Below are 6,308 nucleotides of genomic sequence, written 5' to 3' on the forward strand. Positions count from 1 at the left end.
TCGGGCTCAAGAATTGAGAGAAAAGAAGGCCGAAGAGGAAAGAGATAGAAAGTTCAATGAGTTGCGACCACCACCGGTTTGGAGGCGTAAATCCGTAGAGAAGGAAGAACCGATTGTTGTAGAGAAGAAAGAAGAACAATCGGTTGATAAAGATGAGTCATCTCCAAAAGAAGACATGGATATCAACATGGTATGTATGTTGCCTTTGGAGTTTTGTGCTATGGATGAAGCCGAAGTTGCTCAATTTTCACTAGGTCTTAAAGATGCGGTTTTTGAGAAGCCCGATGAGTCAAACCGTCATATGAAGCCTCTCTATCTCAAAGGTCATGTTGATGGGAAGCCGGTCTCTAGGATGCTAGTAGATAGAGCTGCCACCGTGAACTTGGTGCCGTACTCGTTATTCAAGAAGTTGGGGCGTGGGGATGATGAGTTGAAGAATACCAACATGATTCTCAGTGGCTTCAATGGTGAGCCAACGGAGGCGAAGGGTACCTTTTCGGTGGAGCTTACCGTGGGAAACAAGATGCTACCAACTGCTTTCTTCATCATCGATGCGCAAGGTAATTACAATGTTATTTTGAGTCGTTGTTGGATCCATGCCAATTGTTGTGTGCCTTCTACCTTTCATCAATGTTTAATTCAATGGGACGGCGATGATGTTGAGATTGTTAAAACGGATACATCGGCCGAGTTTGCAATGGCCGATGCTACGTTTGAGTGACGTCATGGGAATATTCAATGCTTATCGGGGAGGGATCTTTTAGCTATGATTTCATTAGTATCTCCGATGGTAAATTTGTACCTGTCTCTGTAAAGCCGGCTAGTGTAGCACGGTAGGCCATATAAATTTCTGTAAAGAGTAAAGAAGCTAATTTAGAGTGGTTGCAAAAAAAGTGCAAGAATATCGGTCTACGAAGAACGATATTGGAGAAACTATTGAAGATTTTGATGAAGTGGAGAAGCTTGGACAAGGGTTTATATCGGCCGATCCATTGGAGGAAGTAGACATAGGTGATGGAAGTAAACCAAGGCCGACTTTTGTAAACCAAAATATGAGAGCCGATTATAAGGTTAAAATAATCGAGCTACTTAAGGAGTATGTTGATTGCTTTGCATGGGAGTATCATGAGATGCCTGGTCTTAGCCGTGAGCTTGTTGAGCATCGGCTTCCAATCAAACTAGGTTTTAGGCCTTATAAACAGCCACCTCGTCGTTTTAATCCTTTGCTTTATGACCGAGTCAAAGAGGAGATTGGTCGTTTGTTAAGGGCGGGGTTTATTAGGCCATGCCGTTATGCGGAGTGGGTGTCTAGCATAATGCCGGTGGATAAGAAGGGGAGTGGTAAGATTAGAGTTTGGATAGACTTTAGAGATTTAAATAAATCTACTCCCAAAGATGAGTATCCTATGCCTATAGCCGACATGATAATCAATGATGCCTCGGGTCATAAGGTGATTAACTTTTTGGATGGTAATTCCAGCTACAATCAAATGTTTATGGCGGAAGAGGATATGTACAAGACGGCTTTTAGGTGTCCGGGATTTGTTGGTTTGTTTGAGTGGGTTGTTATGACTTTTGGATTGAAGAACGCCGGTGCAACATATCAAAGGGCAATGAATTTGATCTTCCATGATTTGCTAGGTATTATCTTACAAATCTATATTGATGATATTGTTGTCAAATCAGATGGTATGGAGGGACATATAGCTGATTTGAGGTTAGCTTTTGAGAGGATGCGCCGGTATGGTTTGAAGATGAATCCACTTAAATGTGCTTTTGGTGTGTCGGTGGGGAAGTTCTTAGGATTCATGGTGCATGAGAGAGGAGTTGAGATTGATCCTAAGAAGATAGAAAAAATTCATGATTTCAAAGCGCCGACATGCAAGAAGGAAGTTTAAAAGTTGCTAGGAAAGGTGAATTATTTGAGAAGATTTATTTCTAACCTAGCGGGTAAAATCGATGCTTTTGTTCCTATACTGCGCTTGAAAAAAGAAGCCAATTTTACTTGGGGGCAAAACAACAAGAGGCGTTTGAAGAATTGAAGAGGTATTTGTCTACTCCACCCGTTGTGCGGGCGCCTAAAGCCGGAAAGCCTTTTCGATTATATATTGCCTTTGAAGACAAAGTCATCGGTGCCGTTTTGACACAAGAGGAAGATGGCAAGGAATATATCATTACATATTTGAGCCGCCGTCTTTTGGATGCCGAAACGAGGTATCTCTTCATAGAGAGACTTTGTCTATGTTTATACTATGCTTGTACCAAATTGAGGCATTATTTATTATCTAGTACATGCATAGTTGCTTGTCAAGCCGATGTTATTAAACACATGTTACAAAGGCCAATTCTAAGTGGGAGAATTGGCAAGTGGGCATATGCTTTGATTGAATATGATTTGGTTTATGAGCCGTTGAAATCTATGAGGCCAAATTGTATGCGATTTTATAGTAGACCATCATGTAGATATTGCTTATGAGGAAGAGGTTTGCTTAGTTGAAGTTATACCTTGGATGATTTATTTTGATGGTTCTTCTTGCAAAGAAGGTCAAGGCATAGGGGTAGTTTTGTTTTCACCTAATGGCATGTGTTCAGGCATCGGTTCGTTTGGAGTATTATTGTACAAATAATCAAGCTGAATACAATGCTTTATTATTCGGCTTACAAGTGATGGAGATGATTAGAGCTAAGCACGTGGAAGCTTTTGGTGATTCGGAATTGGTGATGCAGTAAGTCGCCGGAGTTTACAAATGCTTGGACGGATCACTAAATAGGTACCTTGATTCATGTTTAGATATTATTGCCAGTTTCGATAATTTTGATATTAGACATATTGCTAGGCATGATTATTCTAGAGGAAATAACTTGGCACAACAAGCATCTAGCTGTAATGTGAAGAAGGGATTATTTTTGGTATTAGAAGAGCCGGTGCTTGATTTTAAACCTTTGTGCAAAATTGGCAAAATTAGAGACCAGGGGCGGTCTGACCGGCATTGTGCGGCCGGTCTGACCGGTGACCCAGGGCGATCTGACCGGCCACATGCCGCCGGTCTGACCGGCCACCCCGGACGGTCTGACCGGCTTTGTATGGCCGGTCTGACCGGTTCTGAACAGGGCGCTGGGGGGCATGCCACAATCAATTTAGAGGTCGAATTAATTGTGAATTCGGACATTTGTGCCCAGGAAATAGAGGAGGATTGGAGGATTCCTTTGATTCGATATTTGAAAGATCCCACACTTAAGGTTGATCGGAAAATTCGGCGGCAAGCGTTCAAATACACATTGCTTGATGAAGATTTATATCGCCGGAATATAGATGGAGTCTTGTTGAAATGCTTAGACGAAGATCAATCTAAAGTAGCTATGGGAGAGGTGCATGAAGGAATTTGTGGAACTCATCAATCGGCCCACAAGATGAATTGGTTGCTTAGGAGACCGGGGTTCTATTGGCCGTGGATGATTGAGGATTGCTTCAAATATTATAGGGGATGCGAAGCTTGTCAAAGGTTCGGCAATGTTCAATTGGCGTCCGCCGCCGTGTTGAACCCTATAATCAAACCATGGCCGTTCCGTGGTTGGGCTTTGGATTTCATTGGTCAGATTTATCCTTCGTCATCAAAGGGGCATAGGTTCGTGCTAGTTGCTACGGATTACTTCACCAAGTGGGCCGAAGCCGTGCCTCTCAAGAACATCACTCATACGGAGGTAATTGACTTTATTTTGAAGCATATTATCCATATATTCGGTATTCCGCAGACATTAACTACGGATCAAGGTGCTTCTTTTATGTCTAGGGAAGTAAAGAGTATTGCCGAATCTTATGGTATTAAATTGTTGAGTTCCTCTCTTTACTAAGCTCAGGCTAATGGACAAGCCGAGTCGAGTAATAAAACATTGTTGAAGCTAGTGAAAAAGAAGATTGAGGAACACCCAAAGAGGTGGCATAAGGTGCTTTCCGAAGTATTGTGGGCTCATAGGATATCTAAACATGGTGCCACTAAAGTCACTCCTTTTGCGTTGGTTTATGGTCAAGAAGTCGTTTTACCGGTTGAGGTAAATCTTGGCTCTCTTCATTATATCAAGCAAGATGATTTGTCAAGTGAAGATTACAAGACATTGATGGGAGACAACCTTGATGAGGTCATCGATAAACGCTTGAAGGCTTTAGAAGAGATAGAGAAAGAGAATAAGAGGGTGGCCAAGGCGTACAACAAGAGGATGAAAGCAAGTTGGAGACTTGGTTTGGAAGACAATTTTGCCTTTGCGAACTCGATCTAGGGAATTCGGTAAGTGGTCTCCTAGTTTGGAGGGTCCTTATTGGGTATGCGGCATTGTTCGAGGGAACGTATATTTTTTGAAGATACTTCAAGAGGAGCGTTTTCAGTGAGCAATCAATGGGAAATACTTGAAGAAATACTTCCCGAGCGTTTGGCAAGACGCTTAAGAGGTACTATGGCTGGTAATTGGATTATCGCCGTAACATCTTGGATCAAAACTGAGCCGATCGACTTCTCACCAGCCGATAAGTACAATTTGAATGGTATTCCCTTCATTGGACAACAAATAATGCCTCAACTTGGTGCAAGAGAAATACAAACACAAACATAACTTCTCCACAGGAGAACACCTTGTTTTTGCATCCAAAAGCTTGCGACTCCAATAGAAAATAACCCTCTCCTTGCCTTCAAGCTCTTGGATCAAAACTAAGCCGATCAACTTCTCACCAGCCGATAAGTACAATTTGAATGGTATTCCCTTCTGTGGAGGAATGAACATTGGAGGAGAACTCAAATATGCCTTAATATTGTCCAAATCCTTCTGCTGCTCTGCCCCCCAAGTGAATTCTTGATCGGCTTTCAACCTCAGTAATGGTGTAAAAGCTTATAATCTCCCAGATAGATTGGAAATAAACCTCCTAATAAAATTCACCTTGCCGATCAACTTTTGCAACTGTTTCTTGTCTTCTAGAGGTTGAATTTTCTTGATGGCATCAATGCTTCTCTGGGTTACCTCAATCCCCCTCTCATGAACAAGAAAGCCCAAAAACTGTCCAGCCGATACACCAAAAGCACACTTCGTGGGGTTCATCTTCAGACCATATTTCCTTGTACGCTCAAAAACCTACCTCAAATCGGCTATATGGTCTTCTACCTCCTTAGATTTAACGACCACATCATCAATATAAACTTAAACCAACAAGCCGATCAGATCATGGAATATATAATTCATAGCCCTCTGATACGTAGCTCCAGCGCTTTTCAAGCCGAAAGTCAAAACAACCCACTCGAACAAGCCGATTGTACCAGGACACCTGAAAGCAGTCTTGTGAATATCTTCCTCTGCCATGAAAGTTTGATTATAACCTGCATTGCCATCCATAAAACTGATAATCTTGTGTCCTGAAGCAACATCAACCAATTGATCGGCAATCGGCATCGGATACTCATCCTTAGGGGTAGCCTTATTCAAGTCTCGAAAATCTATACACACCCTAAGCTTGCCGTTTTTCTTGATAACTGGGACTATGTTTGAAACCCACTCAGCGTATCGGCACGGTCTGATAAAACCAGCATCGTATAACCTTGTCACTTCAGCCTTGATAGCATCATACATATCGGCCTTACATCTCCTTGGAGGTGGTTGGTGCGGTTTGAATCTCGGCTTAATAGGAAGCCGATGTTCAACAATTGATCGGCTGAGTCTTGGCATATCATAATATTCCCAAGCAAAGCAATCTCTATATTCTTTCAATAGCTCTATTAACTTGGTTCTGAACTCTGCCAATAAATTCTTACTGATAAATGTCGGCCTTGGTCTATCCCCTGGACCAATATCAACTTCTTCCAAATCATCAGCCGACATAAAACCTTGTCCTTGCTTGTCATCGAGATCATCTACTATGTCCTTGGTGTAGACGTTTGAACCATCCATGATACCCTCAAAATAATAATTTGGGGTCTCCATATTCAATTCACTGTATATCACAATCGGACACTTTTAGAAAATCTCCATCCCAAACTTTTCTAGATAGGCAATCAATCCCATCCATCTCACATGCCCACATCAAGAAGTATTAAGCAAAGAAGAAGAAGCATATGAAAATGCATCTCCTCGTATATCCATGGATATTCGCATAGAGTCTCATGCAACCAATAGAAGTTGGCAATGAGACCAATTATGGGCAATGTATCTTTTAGACAACAAAAACTCAATGCCAGTCAACCAAGAGTTGAATGGAATTAATGAACTAGAAGTTGAAAAGAACTCAACCTGAATGTTGATAAGCATTGAAGATAGAATCAATGAATGCA

This window comes from Oryza glaberrima, chromosome 10, assembly GCF_000147395.1.
Source record: "Oryza glaberrima chromosome 10, OglaRS2, whole genome shotgun sequence".
Classification (NCBI taxonomy): Eukaryota; Viridiplantae; Streptophyta; class Magnoliopsida; order Poales; family Poaceae; genus Oryza; species Oryza glaberrima.